Source organism: Aulonocara stuartgranti, assembly GCF_965226115.1.
Source record: "Aulonocara stuartgranti genome assembly, chromosome: 3".
NCBI lineage: Eukaryota > Metazoa > Chordata > Actinopteri > Cichliformes > Cichlidae > Aulonocara > Aulonocara stuartgranti.
Genome location: NC_138941.1, coordinates 46,497,622 through 46,514,541, shown reverse-complemented (window position 1 = coordinate 46,514,541; position 16,920 = coordinate 46,497,622). Strand labels below are relative to the sequence as shown.

General features: G+C 39.9%; 1 long non-coding RNA gene across 1 annotated transcript; it reads left to right on the top strand.

The window, feature by feature from the left end:
* Nucleotides 1–9,906: 9,906 nt before the first annotated feature.
* Nucleotides 9,907–10,748, top strand: LOC309697426. The gene is made up of 3 exons (XR_014273825.1): nucleotides 9,907–10,069; nucleotides 10,185–10,277; nucleotides 10,452–10,748. It is a non-coding gene; the product is annotated as an uncharacterized lncRNA (long non-coding RNA).
* The last annotated feature ends 6,172 nt before the right edge of the window (nucleotides 10,749–16,920 follow it).

The following is a 16,920-nucleotide window of genomic DNA, read 5'->3' as shown; positions in this document are numbered from 1 at the left end:
CTTATACTCTCACGATGATCTTCATGAAGATGAAACATGTCAATTAAATCAATTATATATAATACAAATGTTGCTGGGCTTTACTGAATAATGTCTGATAGCCTGGGAGCCAAAAAGAGCCCAAGCTTTGTGAAAATTTCCAAAGAAAGAAAGAAAAAAGAGAGAGAGCATACATTTTGGACTTTTAGCTGTATTTTCCTCAGTTTTGCAGTTCTTATTGAAGAAAAAACACTATTCTGTTATATAACAAAAAACATCCAGTTTTTTCACTATATACTATTGAATTTTATTACGGTTTTCTGTAGATTCACAGCACAAGTTATTTTGCAAAATAAAATAAATCTTATATTTTGTAATTATAGGACAAAGTCTGGATAAGAGCTGCCTGCACTTTTTCTACAATTAAGCCAAAAGAGTGACACTGACTTTTACTACAGCAGCATTATAGCTTTAACGTGTGGAACAACTGTGATGCACTTTTGAAGCTGTGCACATTTTTCTTAAGAAGCTTCATGCTGTTCACAATCAGTTTTTAAATAGGTGGTTTATTATATTTAATGTACAGCTGAACTTCTTCCCAGTAAAGTTATTAGACATAGTTTTAGCTGTCTGGGCCTCTTAAGATTAAATTTGGCCTGACTTTGATACGCCTGTCTTACAGCATTAAAACACTTTGGGAGGTGTGCATATTTTCTCCTAAGCTGAGAGTTTAAAGAGAAGCTAGATGAAACCACTGCCAGCTAGATGAAACCACTGCCAGCTGTCTGTTGGTTGAGCCAGAATAAATTTTGGAAGCAAGGACTTGGTGACAAAACACACCCTCTTCTTACCAACTCAGCCCATCCTGTTTCCAGTCTTTATGGGGAAACCCTTTAAGATCATCCTCACTGTCCAATTTAATCAATATGTCTTCAAAAATACAACCAAACCCTCCTGGGTGGACAAATTTTTCTCACTTCCTATGCTGGACAAAACCTTATGCTGGACAAAAGGTTATTGTAGGCTTACAGCTGAAAAGAGCATCCATGCTCTTTACCTCTAAAACTGTTTCTTTTCAATAGAAGGACAAAAAAGTGTAATAATGACCAAAAAGGCACGTTCAATTTTAGTTATTACTCCCAAAGAGAAGTCATTTTCCAGTAAAACATACGCTAGTGTGTGAAATAAGCAGTAACACAGGCTTTATGTTAGTAGCCTCTTCTTTCCTAGAAGTCCACAAGGCTCTTGTGGTCTGGAAGTGTTTTTTAATGTTTCAGTGCTAGTTTGACCTGCAGCCTGTGAGTGAAGTAATTTACTTTCCTTTTCTGGCTCCGACACACACGCCACAGAAAGTCACATGAACTTGCTGATCTCGAAAGATATACTCTGTCAACTGGTCCTTTCCCCCTTTACAGAAAAACCTCCTCGGACTTGAAAGGCTCTGAATCTTGACTCGGCAAGAAACAAAAAGAAACATTCAAGGGTGCCGACAAAGTCACCTCAGGACCTGTGAAGTGATTTTGTGAGATGTCTTTCATATGATGGAAAGTAGGTTCATGCTGACAGCAAAGCAATCTCCTTTAGGTCTCTTATCCAAGAGGAAACACTGCACCGTTTTCTGCCAGGATCCTTGGCTTTGGTTTCACTGAGGCTGCTTTCACACTGAATATAAAGCACTGATGTCACCACAGCTGTAGCCTTACAGGGGCTGAAAGCTTTTTATCTCCACTGTCATTTTGTTGCAACCTTGTTGTTTTCAACCTTGTATTTCAACAAAAGCAAGGACAGAACATGTGTTGTACACAGACAATATATCGATGCATAAAAGAGGTGAAAAGTGAAGCCAGTGCAGGAGGGCAATAGCAAAGAAAAGCAACAAGAAATTCATTGCTACGCATGATACACAAATCTGAATTTTTTAACAGGGTTTATTTTACAGGGTTTGAACAGTTACACTTAAAAGTCAGATCTTTCTACAATGTTTTCTTTTATTACTACAAGGATGAGGATGGTAACTGATTTCTCTCAGCTACATATAATCAATGGCGATGATGTCAATACAAATCACTGTTTGATCAACTGGTTTAACCCCTTCAGTGGATCTGTGCACTTATGAAACTACAGTCTTAAAAACAAAACACACCATCTGTTAATTCTAAAAATTAATATATCAGGACATTAAAAAACATTGAGGTCTTAAGATTAACACGACATATTACACTGTATGATCGTTTATTTCACAAAACCTAATCTGTGTGATATACTAAATAAACCCTTTGATACAGTAGTAAAACCACCTTTGGCAGCAGTAACTTGAAGTATGACTTTTAGTGATGGGATTTCCGGCTCTTTTTAGAGAACTGGCTCTTTCGGCTCGGCTCACTAAAAAGAGCCGGCTCTTTCGACCCCCAACCAGCTCCCAACCGGCTCTTCAGGTTGTTTTGTTGCTTTAATTAATTTATTATTAACAACAATATAAAATTATGCATCACTCTGATCTCACACATGCACTGACGACACCATTACACCCTCCCAATCCAAAGACCCATCACCACTGTGCAATAACCCAAACTGTAAATACAAAACTCTATTTATTTATTTTTCTTGACTGGATTTGTATATTTGTACATTAGGTATTTTGACTACTGTTCATGTGTATATAGTGCTGCAGAACTGCACCTCACCCACCTTTCTTTTCCCACATGTTTGCACTGAGGAGGAGATGCTGGTGACAATAAAAAAACATTCTATTCTATTCTAATCTAAAGAACATAGATGAGCCTGGGGGGTGAAGACTGAGGCTGCCACTTCACTGCTGGGAGTTTTCAAACTCCATTGAATCCTCCTCTGCCTTTGTCAGTGGATCGTTGTTTGGTTGTTCAGCTGAAATAGAGAGGAGAAGACTTAGAGTCATCTTTCTAGGCTCAGGCTGACCCTTCTGGTCTCCTTATTTTCGATTCCCACAGTGTGTTTCCTGCTGCTCGTGGGATCATCGCAGTTTAGATATGATGGCATTTGGACCTTAAACTTTCCCATTACTCTCCTGCCTGTGGGCTCCTCCATGAAACCTGCTCAGGTGAAAATACTGCAGTTATTGAGCTCTGTTGCTGTAAATAAACACTTTGAATTGTTCCTGTGTTGTAGGTTTGTGCTTCTGAAATTTTAAGAATCCTTCAGCCCGAGGAGCAGTGCAAAATGCTTATGGTGACCAGAGGTGATTGATTGATTGATTGATTGATTGAGATGATGATAGCCGTGAGCTTCTCCAAGATCTTTCTTGCATTCTAACAGTCTAAGTACTCACAGCTCGTCCCAGCCCTTCGATCATAGCAGCTAGCCTTGTGGGGTTTTGAACACCTGTCACCGCTTTCTTCTTTTACCAATAAGCCAGGGCCGAGCCAGCTCTGATCAGCAGGAACCCCATTATATATCGATGTCCTCGATAGACAGTCCCACCAGACACACGATGCGCCACTTCTGCCACCCGTCCATCGTGTGTCCGGCAGGGAACGTCCCTCCAGGACACTCAGGCTCTCCCAAACCCAGGAGAGAGTGTCAATTGCATTACGTTACCAGTTGATCAAATCCATAATTCTTTAGGAGTTAGAGAACAAGACCGAGACACAGAGGCTCTCTGAGGGTTAGGGTTAGACAAGACTAGACGAGGACATAGAAGCGAAGCAGGAAAGATAAGGGAGGGAGAGGGAGAGATGCGTCCGCCTCCTCCAAGAGCCAGAAGAGATGCTCAGATGCTCAGAGCCCCAACTCTACAAGTTTTGATCAGCTCGTGGTTATAGGTTTGCAGACACCTTCAAGAGGAAGCCTGTGAATGAAACTATAATTCAACCTGTCGAATTCAATCTACTCGCCTCCAATAACACTTGTTCTTCTGTCCACCACCTCTGTCACGTCTACTGTAGGTCCTTGTAATGACCAGCTGGAGGAGTGACAGAGCATCCTTCCAGTACAGTGTTGCTATTATAGTAAGACTGGCAAACTGAAAGGAAACTGTTGATGAGCACCAAGACAACTCTCTACTGCAAATAACTGCTGTGAAGTCTTCCTGTGTCTGGCTCTGTGCTTGGATCCTTATGTTTGTCTGAAAGCAAAGCAAATGTTGCCCCATGATCTTGGGTTTTTGCCCTCTGAGGTCTAAGTCATCACAGGTGGCAAGTACAAAGGTCCATCTTTGTGAAAAAAATGTCATTATTAAAGTTAGGGTCAGATAATTCATCACTACATTTAAGTTATGTTTTAAGCAAGCAGCAATCTCTGGAGCTGAAATATGGAGCCAGCAGTCATTTATCAAAACCTGTACTTGTCCTAATGTCCACCTAAAGCTGACTCCACCCACACTGGCAGAAGAAATGTGAGTTTTAATTGCAGATTATATTACCTGTGAAATCCCAGATCGAAGGCTCCCTCTTCAGCGGGGTGGATTTGGGCCACAAATGTCTCACCACATTTTTAGCATCCTCAAAACGATCAAAGCTGAATTTAAGAGGGATTTTCACATTGTCCTGATCACAGAATGTGAGGTTTGCACTCAGTCGATCAACATCAAACTTCAGCATCTTAAAAAGGAAAAGACAAAAACATGAAAGACATGTAGTAATCTGTTGTTGCAAATATATAAACTATTACTTCATTTAGAGAAACTGTTTTTATTACTTATCATGTATGTTCATCAAAAGAGGCCAGACGTTATGTTTTCAGTTTGTGCTATTTTCCTACAAATTGAAATGTTAAATAGCAGATTCTCAAAAAGTTGATTCTGTTCATCTGGACATTTTCAGTGGGAGAAACGTTTTGTCATCACCAGGTGACTCACAGTGTGCTGGGAGATCAGTTTATGTTCATTAATATGCAAATTACCACTGATCAACACTCCCACAGAGCTTAAATCTGGGACTCTCCACCATTTGACCCTAGAACTAAAGAAGCTTCTCAGATGAAACGTCTTCTTAAAGAAGTCCAGACGCTTTTCTTTCCAAGCTCCGTCTCCATCAGTTCCTCTCCAGTCCGTCAGCTACCCTATGGTGGTTACCAGGACTCGAAAAAGAACCTTTGCCTTATGACTCTGTTGCGTACTTACCTTTCTTTGTTGTTGTTTAGTAGAAATGAGCCGATCACATTCTCTCTGGAATCACTGGAACTCAGGACCTCTCCCCCACCTCATTCACTCACTCGGCCCTTCACCCCCTCCCCCAGAGTCTCTCGCCTCTGCCTACAAGTAAGACTTAACCAGTCAGTTGTAGTTTTCCCTCCCTCATATCTGTCTTTACTCTACTCAGTCTCTTTCTCTATTACAGTACCTTCACCCCTGTGATTCCTTCGTCCTCAGAATCTTTCTCGTTGTAGGTGATTGCTGGTTTTTCATGGAACATGTATTTTTGTGTTATTGAATAAACACACTGGTGCCTAAAGAAACCCTAGTAAGCGCTGCATCTGGGTCCATTTTCATGTACTGACCTCCTGGCCTTTATGACAGATGATGAGAGTCAAACCTTAAATACTGATCCGTATGCGTAGGTTTACGGTACACGTCAGCTTTTAGATGTCCCCCATTACTGATGGAAATCTCACAGTCTAAGAAGGCTAACCTGTCACTTTTCATATCCTCCCTGGTGAATTTGATGTGTCGGTTCATCGAGTTAATGTGATCCGTGAAATGTGGTACGTCCTGAGATTTTATTTTCACCCAGGTGTCATCCACATACCTGAACCAATGGCTTGGTGGTGTGCCAGGGTAGGACAGCAAAGCCCTCTTTTCCACTCCTTCCATGTACAAATTGACCACGATGGATGAAACTGGGGAGCCCATGGCACACCCATGTTTCTGCCTGTAGTACTGACCCTTGTTTGAGAAACAGGTGGAATGAAGACATAGTTCAAACACACCTGGTCGATGCTGAGAGTGGTCCTGTTGCTGTTGGTTTAATCTGCCTCCATAATGACATCTCTCACCTTCTCTGGATGTGGTGTTCAGAGCTGCCCACCAGCGGGTTGAGGATCGAAGCCAGAAACTTAGAGGTGTTATAGGTGACCAAGCTGATCATACAGACAATCAGTCTTAAAGGTGCACCCTGTTTATGTATTTTCGGTAAACCATACAGACTTGGTGTAGATTCCTCTGGGTACAGCCTGTGGTATGAGGTCCAGTCAATAGCCTTGTCGTGTTCTAACTGCTTCAGACAGTCTATCACCCTCTTCCTGTAACCACTTCATGGCTCTCATTTCAGGGGCTCATAAGTATTTTCGTCACTGAGCAGTGACAAAATTTTCTCATGATAGTCTTTCTGGTTTAGCAGTACTGTGCACCTACCCTTGTCTGCCGGAAGGATGATAATATTGTTGTTATTACGTAGTGATGTGAGTGCCTTCCTCTCCTCCATGGTGGTGTTGGATGCTGGGGGCTTTGCATTGCTGAGACAGGCCGAAACATTCGTCCGTAGTTGCTCTGCTTCCACTTCTGCAATATTGTTGTTATGAATTGCTGTTTCTGTGGCTGTGATCAGCTCCACTAGCAGGATTTGTCTCAGTGTGACAGCAAAATTCAACCCTTTATCAAGGATATTTTTCTCTGTTTGGGTGAGCTGTGTGTCAGACAAATTCTTCACCCACTTGTCCACATCCTCGGTGTCGCATCCTTCTCTCTTCTGCAACCAGTGCACTCTACACCTGGGACTACATTTATTTATCTGCATCTGCTTAAAATATTACAGGGAGTGCAGAAATATTAGGCAAGTTGTATTTTTGAGGAATAATTTTATTATTGAACAACAACCATGTTCTCAATGAACCCAAAAAACTCATTAATATCAAAGCTGAATGTTTTTGGAAGTAGTTTTTAGTTTGTTTTTAGTTTTAGCTATTTTAGGGGGATATCTGTGTGTGCAGGTGACTATTACTGTGCATAATTATTAGGCAACTTAACAAAAAACAAATATATACCCATTTCAATTATTTATTTTTACCAGTGAAACCAATATAACATCTCCACATTCACAAATATACATTTCTGACATTCAAAAACAAAACAAAAACAAATCAGCGACCAATATAGCCACCTTTCTTTGCAAGGACACTCAAAAGCCTGCCATCCATGGATTCTGTCAGTGTTTTGATCTGTTCACCATCAACATTGCGTGCAGCAGCAACCACAGCCTCCCAGACACTGTTCAGAGAGCTGTACTGTTTTCCCTCCTTGTAAATCTCACATTTGATGATGGACCACAGGTTCTCAATGGGGTTCAGATCAGGTGAACAAGGTGGCCATGTCATTAGTTTTTCTTCTTTTATACCCTTTCTTGCCAGCCACGCTGTGGAGTACTTGGACGCGTGTGATGGAGCATTGTCCTGCATGAAAATCATGTTTTTCTTGAAGGATGCAGACTTCTTCCTGTACCACTGCTTGAAGAAGGTGTCTTCCAGGAACTGGCAGTAGGACTGGGAGTTGAGCTTGACTCCATCCTCAACCCGAAAAGGCCCCACAAGCTCATCTTTCATGATACCAGCCCAAACCAGTACTCCACCTCCACCTTGCTGGCGTCTGAGTCGGACTGGAGCTCTCTGCCCTTTACCAATCCAGCCATGGGCCCATCCATCTGGCCCATCAAGACTCACTCTCATTTCATCAGTCCATAAAACCTTAGAAAAACCAGTCTTGAGATATTTCTTGGCCCAGTCTTGACGTTTCAGCTTGTGTGTCTTGTTCAGTGGTGGTTGTCTTTCAGCCTTTCTTACCTTGGCCATGTCTCTGAGTATTGCACACCTTGTGCTTTTGGGCACTCCAGTGATGTTGCAGCTCTGAAATATGGCCAAACTGGTGGCAAGTGGCATCTTGGCAGCTGCACGCTTGACTTTTCTCAGTTCATGGGCAGTTATTTGGCGCCTTGGTTTTTCCACACGCTTCTTGCGACCCTGTTGACTATTTTGAACGAAACGCTTGATTGTTCGATGATCACGCTTCAGAAGCTTTGCAATTTTGAGACTGCTGCATCCCTCTGCAAGATATCTCACTATTTTTGACTTTTCTGAGCCTGTCAAGTCCTTCTTTTGACCCATTTTGCCAAAGGAAAGGACGTTGCCTAATAATTATGCACACCTGATATAGGGTGTTGATGTCATTAGACCACACCCCTTCTCATTACAGAGATGCACATCACCTAATATGCTTAATTGGTAGTAGGCTTTCGAGCCTATACAGCTTGGAGTAAGACAACATGCATGAAGAGGATGAAGTGGACAAAATACTCATTTGCCTAATAATTCTGCACTCCCTGTAAAGGTAATCCCAAAGAACTTCTGTTATCAACACTCTAAAAAGTAATTCATCAGGCCTTTTACCACCACTTGATTAAATCCATGGCTGCAACATAAAAATTCTAATTTATTGATTAAGATAGACCTTCTAAGTTGCAAACTTTATTTTTTTGGGTTGTGTTGAATTAATAATGTTGGTAATTACATTAAATTAATTTTATTTGAAATTTGAAATTAAATCCCAATGTTAGTGGGTTCAAAATAAAATTCAAGTTGTAATTACTTAAAGAAATTTAATAGATAACTTATTTTTTTCCACTGTAACTTCTGATTTCAAATTCCCTCCCCTACTGACTTAACTAGCCCCGGCAAATTCACACATGTTGCATTGCATGGTGCAAGCTTTTGTAAAAGACATTTCAAGGTAAGTAACATTTCATTTACAAATAACAGTTCTACCAAAGCAAAGCATTTGAGTTGGGCGTTCGCCTTGTAATCGGAAGGTTGCCGGTTCGAGCCCCGGCTTGGACAGTCTCGGTCGTTGTGTCCTTGGGCAAGACACTTCATCCGTTGCCTACTGGTGGTGGTCAGAGGGCCCGGTGGCGCCAGTGTCCGGCAGCCTCGCCTCTGTCAGTGCGCCCCAGGGTGGCTGTGGCTACAATGTAGCTTGCCATTGTAGCTCACCAGTGTGTGAATGTGTGTGTGAATGGGTGGATGACTGGATATGTAAAGCGCTTTGGGGTCATTAGGGACGAGTAAAGCACTATATAAATACAGGCCATTTACCATTTGTGCTAGTCACCTGTAGTGGATTTGTGTATGATGTGATGCTCATACAGATAAGGAAATACTTTGCACTACCACATGTAGCTAATGCTAGCCATTCTAAACTTTAGCACAGGAGAGGATAAGACTTAAAAAGTTTCATTTGACAAAAGTCTTCAGCTAGAGAGTGCAACTGTGGCTAGGAAAAGCATGGTTAAAGTCTTGCTACACAGTGCAATCTAATTTCGATCATAGGCTGATTTTGTTTTTCTTTTTACCAAAATTAGAAGCCTTTAAACTGTGAATAGTTTTGTCAGAGGGATAACCTAGAGGCTTCTTTTTTCCGTCTGGCTCACCTATTTTATATCTTTATAAAACTTGCATGACCTATACGTAATATTACATTGATTTTGGTTAGTATTGTGATACAGCTTAAAGTAAGTATTGTTCTTGATCTTAAGAGCTGTAGCTATCTTTGTTTTTTTTGTTTGTTTGTTTTTTTAAATCAGACTGTGTGAAATATTGTTAATGTCATTCCAATAGCATTATTCTGGCATAGGCTATGTGAATCTACTTAACATTAAGACTTTATGTAAGCAGTTAGTATAGTGTGATAATCTAGGGTCATTAGTGCTTTGTTAAGTTGGGACACATTTTTTACAAAATGGGCTGGGAGTGAACAATGTGTAAATTCGAAGCCTCTGCAAAAACAGGGTTGCTAAAACATTAGAGATTACACCACGGTTATGGTGCGGAAGTCTCTTTTGTCTTCACCACGATTGTTTTGGTTCCCTCAAAACTTGGGGTAGCCTTAGATCACATCTATTCTCTTTAAATAATGTATTAGAGCATTCATTAATGCAGTATAGCTAAGAGTCTGCAAGGTTTAATTCTTCTGTTTGCGTGTTCTACAGATAAAGGAGGAGTTCAAGAGAATAACCACTGTAAGCCTTGAATGGCTACACTTGACCATTGCACCCCAAAACTGATGGATGTCATTTTATCAAGGGGAGGAGCTAAGGGAGTGAGAATCAGGCAGATCAAGGACATGCTTCTTGAGGTAGGACAACTATTTAGACTTTGGGTAGCTTTGAAATGCACTTTGTTGGCAGTCCTGGTGTTCCATAGGAGTCACCCATGTATTTTATACTCATATTTTATTTTTTCTTAAATAGCACAATACAATTGAAACACGCAGAGAAGTAGCCATCTGCTGCCTTATCACTTTCCTTGGAGAGAAGGAAGAGGTCCTTTTCATGGAGTTTGGTGTAAGTCATTCAGCATTGTGTGTGTGTGTGTGTGTGTGTGTGTGTGTGTGTGTGTGTGTGTGTGTGTGTGTGTGTGTGTGTGTGTGTGTGTTCCATTGATCATCTGAATTCATTAAGCTTCAATAAGTATAAAAGTCTAATCTATAATTCACTAACCTATTTTTTTTTAAATAGGTTAGTGAATTAACCTATTAATTCCTTAACTTAAGGTTGGCCTTAAGTTAACACCGAAGAACTTAAGGTCAACCTTGAAAGGCAGGTGATGAAAACTGCCAGCATCAGTGACCGGTACACCCCTGGATCTAACCATAAGACTGCAACCATTGTGGTGGAGGAAACAAAAATCATGGAGGGCCAGAATTTCCCAAGGTGCTGTGTTTTGCTCATGGGCATAATATATGCTCTCAATCTGAGCTAATGCAAGGATCTGAAATATACTTTTGAAGTTGTTCAGAAGCTGTTCCTTGACCTTGATGGAATCATCATTATGTTAAAGATGTTCACTCTGTTTCAAAAATTGTTAACTGTTTGGAATCTTATATGTGTAACATTGATCTTAAAGGTGTTTGCTGCATTGTGTAATAGAAAGATGCAAGATCTTGTAAAGTTTGGTAGGCATTGAAAGTTAACATTTACTGAACACTTGCATGGAAGTATTACTGTAACAAAATGTTTTCTAAGTAGATTTTTTACCAATTGAACACATTTGTTTCTGTGGTGTTAAATACATAAAGGCATATTCTATAACTTGGCTGTGATGGTATAAATCTAAATTTCTGGTTTATTTCCACTTTTTAAATACAAAGTGTTGAAATGCCTACAGTTAAAAAATAAAAAAGTTTTTTGATAAAAAAAAAATGTTGAATGAATTCCTTTCTTAAAAGCTATTACAATAAAATAAAAAAAAAATAAATAAGAGAAAGCTAAAATGATGATAATAATGATGAAAATCAGCAACTTAATATTTTAAATAATGAACTTTAAAAAATTGTTTTTGTAATTGCTGTAATTAATTACATAACACTTAAAAATCATTTTAAATAATGTGGAAAAAGTAATTGGAGGAACATAATTTTTATGAGTAAACAACTTAAAAATATGTTTTTAAGCTACCAAATATTACGTAAATGGTAATTAAAATCACCTTTGATTATGGAGGAAAAGTTAATTCCCCTAACTCAATATAGTTTGTTGGTTCAATCTAATTTCAACATAAGTTATCGTAATCAAAAAGAGTAATGGAAACTCTTGCGTTAATTTTTTTTGTTGAGCTTAAACAATAGTTTTTAGAGTGCAGACAAGCTTCAGATTCTCTTGATGGGGTGATAATGCATCTCAGTGGGGAGCTGACAGCAGTTATAGGATATGAAACAAGCAAAATAAAACTCAGTTCCTCTTCTAAAATGTTTCAGGTGTCTCTGAAGAGTGAGGAAGAAGAGGAGGGTACCTGTCCGTTTTCCACATGCAGAGCAAGTGCGACATGATCCCAAACATAAAATGGAGGCCAACTACCCCAGGGCCAAACGGTCATCTGGTTTTCATCAGGTCTTTGGATCAACGCATAACTGAGAGGAAGGTCAGAGAGAGACAGTCATTCAGTTTATTAAAGCCTGCAACACTAAAACCGTCACGAGCAACAACAGCAGTCACGGAAAATTAACAATTTGTTAATGAAGTCGTTCATTTTCATCAGATTTTTCTAATTTGTCAAAACAAGTATTTAAATGAATGTTTTAAGAGGTTATTAGTTTTATCATTCGTTTTTAATACTGCTTTACATATCCACCCATGCTCTGTCCACTTATCCTCATCAGGGTCGCTGGAGCCTATCCCAGCTGTCATACGGCGAGAGGTGGGGTTATACTACTATTGCATAGAGATATCCGTCCACAAAATCCCACACTGCTTTAAACATTAAATCTTTGCTCTAATCAAGCAGTGAATTTAGGCCAGATAATGACAAATGAATGACCTGGTACCAGGCACGTGCAGAGGGGGGGGGGGGGGGGGGGGGCTGGAGGGGCTTGAGCACCCGCCCCTTTCCTGATGGGTGCCCTTTTGTTGAGGCAACTTTAAAAAAGAAATGTATTTATTTATTTATTTTTTATGTGTGTAGGCGTGCGGATTCCTGTCTGTGCCCCTCAACAATAATATATACTATTAATCACAGTTTTGCTAAATAAAAGGATCTGGCTTGATCGCTCTTGACGGCAGAACGCGCTGGTTACGAGCCGGGAACGAGCTCACAAAGAGCACGCGCATTTTTTGCAGTCTGGAGCTGTAGGAGAAACACAAGTTAACTCAGAGACACAGACTGATGCGACAAAACCAGTAAGTAGGTGTACAGCGTACACTGTAGTGTATAGCACACAGGAGTGTTAGCTTATTACGTACACGTTGGTAAACTGTCTTGTTGCAACTGACGAACTGAAACAAACGAGCGTGCTGTGTGTGCAACAGCGCGACAAACATTACCTGTCCTTGTATTAACTGCACAAGTAGTGCTGGTCACAGCTGCTGGCTACCTGTGTAAGGCTGTCATGGGTCTGTAGCTCTGTCACCGTTTTAGGGAACATATTTAGTTTTAAAGTATTTAGAAACATATTTAGTTTTAAAGTAAGTTTCCGGGCTTTTCCTGCCTTTCTGGAGGGATTATATTTCACTAAAAACGATCTAATATGCATGTCCATATAATTATGCATTATTATAATATTTAAAAAAACACACGCTGTATTTTAAAGAACATACATTAAGAAGCAGATTATATTAGATTTATATTTTAAATAAGACAAAATTTGGATTTTACAGCAGTAAAATTATTGTATCTCTACAGTTTAAAAATGTAATAAACTTTGCCCTGCACAGAGTGGATAGTGAAATAAATGGAATCATCATAAATACATTATTTCATATTTATTACTTCCCCCTCCTCATTGCTTTATTATTGTAGCTCTAGTAATAAATAATAATGTAAGGATTCTGGATCAGCACCGTGATGCCCACAGTATATACAGTATTCTGAAGAAGGTCTAAAATGTCACTGTGTGTGCGTGCATGTGTGTGTTTTATGTACAAATTTCAGCACTTGTCCCAAAATTCCATCTTGAGAATTGATGACAGTGTCATAAATTGTAGGGACAAGGTAAAAAACTTGGGCGTGTGGTTTGACGTGGTGCTCTCTTTCGAGTCTCATGTAAAAGAGATAACAAAGACCGCCTTTTATCATTTGAGGAACATCGCCAGAATCAGACAAGTTTTGTCAAGCGACACTGCAGAGGTTCTTGTCCATGCATTTGTGTCCTCACGTATTGATTATTGTGATGCTCTTCTTTCTGGGCTACCAAAGAAAAGTTTTAGAGGTCTACAGATGGTGCAAAATGCAGCTGCTCGCATTTTAACAAGAACTGGGAAATTTGAGCACATTAGCCCTGTACTGAACTCTCTTCATTGGCTACCTTGTCAGGTTCGAGCAGATTTTAAGGTCCTGCTGCTCACCTACAAGGCTTTAAACGGACTGGCACCTTCATACCTCTCCGACCTTTTACATCTTTACGTTCCATCCCGTGCTCTCCGATCTCAGGACTCTGGCCTTCTAAAGGTTCCTAGAGCCAGAAAAAAGACAATTGGAGAGCGTGCTTTTTCTTTTCGTGCCCCGTTTCTGTGGAACAACCTCCCTCAAGATGTTAGGCAGGCATGCTCTGTGGAGGTTTTTAAAACTAAGCTGAAGACACATTTGTTCACCTTATCTTACAAGTCTTAATTCTATGGCTTTTAGTTTTTAAATTTTTACTGTTTTTAACTTGTATTGTGTCTTTTACCTGTATTGCTATGTATCGCTTTTATTTTATTTTTTTATCTTTTTAGTTTTAAATAGTTGTACAGCACTTTGTTTGAAAGCGCTTTATAAATAAAGTTATTATTATTATTATTATTATATGGATTTTTAAAAAATTATTACTCATGATATAACATTGTCCAGACATGGCTGGTAAGGACATGAGGAGGAAACAGCAGGAGCTGTGTGAGGCTACTAAAGGCAGTGCTATAACATTTTTCTGTCATCATTTTATTATAGATTAAGTGCAAGAGTTGTTAGGTGTGGATAATTAGATTATAGTTTATTGCAATAGCAAGTTGTGCCTTGTTCTCAGATAGACAGCAAGTGGAGAGTGATATATGAAATGATGGGATGGAAGGAAGAAGAGAAGCAAAGAGTGATTCACAGGCAGAGCCTAAATTATTTCTCACAGTTGTTTGTTGCCTTATGGTTCCAAGCGCTGTCACCAATCTTTGCATTTTGTTATTATCTCATGACACTTGTTTAATCAGCTACCATCTCTCCTATGGACTTTTTAATGTCTACAGTCTCAGATCAGCACAGTGCTGCACTATCAGCAGCACTATCCACAGCAACCCCTCAACAGCAACATTGTACCCATCAGGTAAAACATCGGCTACGTTTGCTTTGCCTTGTCGCCACCTCAGAACAGTGATATAGTATGATGCGATCCCATATTAGATTCTTGATGAATGTGTGTTGTTGTTATTCAGCCTGGTTCAATGTGCCCCTTTTTAACTTTGAGCACCCGCCCCTTTAAACTAGTGATGGTAAATTTGATTCTTTTTACTGAATCGAGTGTTAATGAGTCACTCACCAAAGTGAATCAGGTTTTTTGAGTCATTTGATTCACTGAGTCAGTTGACCAGAGAGTGCCAAAATTTTACATTTTCACTCAAACTTAATTTGTTTCCCTTTTCATGTAAATCCCACTGCTAAGATGAATGATTAAAAAAACAAAAAAAACAAAACTATTTTATAGAGAAAAAAGAGCAAAAACATTTCTAAAATTAAGCAATTTCCTATCAAAATTGCTTAATAAACATTTATTTTGTTTATTTGTATTTTATTAGTATTTTCCTTAAGTGTGTCAAATATATATTTTCTCATCTAAATGTCCACTGCGCTGTGAGCCAGGGGGCGGTAATGCGCCTTAACATTGGTTACCAACCAAGAAGAAGAAGAAGCTGTGACCCAGGAGGGAGGGGGTGAGTGAGTGATTCGTTCGCTCGCTCTATGATTCAGCACAGGAGGGAGGGGGTGAGTGAGTCCTGAGTGATTCGTTCGCTCTTTGATTCAGCACAGGAGGGAGGGGGTTAGTGAGTCCTGAGTGATTCGTTCGCTCTTTGATTCAGCACAGGAGGGAGGAGGTTAGTGAGTCCTGAGTGATTCATTCGCTCTTTGATTCAGCACAGGAGGGAGGGGGTGAGCGAGTCCTGAGTGATTCGCTTATGCTTACGATTCAGCACAGGAAGCGAGGGGGTGAGTAGCTCAAATGTGTTGTTAGCATGTTAGCAGCGCGATGCTACTCTGAACCGAGGAGCTATTTTCTTGATGTGAGCTTCTACTCAGGGTTTTTTCTTCCAGTTCAGAGCAGAAATGCTTTTGTTACGAAACTGGCTGTTGTCCCCCCCCCCCCCACAATTTTAATTATAAGCTAGATATATTTCTACTAATGGAATTAGTTTGCTAACAGCAACAGGGATGAGTCAGTGAGTCAGTTGGGCTTGTGAATCATGATTCACGAGTCAGTAAAGTGATTCTCGAGTATTGAACGATTCGTTCACGAATCGAACATCACTACTTTAAACCTCTCTGCATGGCCCTGCCTGGTACCAGTTTGAATTCAGCTTTTATTTAAATAAATAAACTGTACATACTTGTGAGTCACTTCAAACTATTTTCTGTTATTACTGCGGGGCACCAGGGGGCCCAGCTCACACTGCTTCAACCTTTCCTGATCAGCCAGCTATTCCATATGTTGAGCCTCAAGGTTTACCCAGGATGCACTTTATGACATCACACATCAGACGCCGAGCTCTGCTCCTCTACGTCACAGACAATAAACTACTGAGGATTATTCAGACAGTGATGTGTCATCGTACTGATGCTCACAGCTGGTTAGATTTAAATATGTTTTTCAGCTGTGAAATCTTCATGTGGACATCTGCTGGACTTATGAAGTTTGAGACCAAAAATGCTGACAAAATAAAACAATAACAACAAAAAATCAAATGTATGGCCTGTCCCCATTACTGGTAAAGGTCAGCTGATTCTGAGGTGCACAGCTGTGAACATACTTCATGAGAGTCCATTAACATTTTTACCTGTGTGATTCTTACCGGTGTGTCTCACACATGGCCTCTGGTCTCCAGACGAAATGTCCGTCTCTGTAAGTGCAGACTGCGTTCGGGTCATCATACAGAAACAAAGGATACTCTGAGAAGAGCTCCTGATTGGCTGGGCTGTGGACCAGCACAGCGTACTCCACTTCCTGTTTGAACAGCTTTGTCTTGAACACCCTCATGATGGGCGGATCTCCGGAGCAAAACTGGACATGAAAAAGTGGAAGCATCACCCCGTTTTATTGCTTTAATTAATTTATTATCAACAACAATATAAAATTATGGACAAAATTAATTACTGATGTGCTTTTATTTATTCACTCCACATAAAATGTAAAAAATAAATTATAAAATCAAAAACCAACTATTTACATTTCAACATTTAACGATTTTAATTTTCAGCTTTTTCCTTTTAAACAAATTTAAATTGAAACAAAACCAAACATTGCAAACCACAACA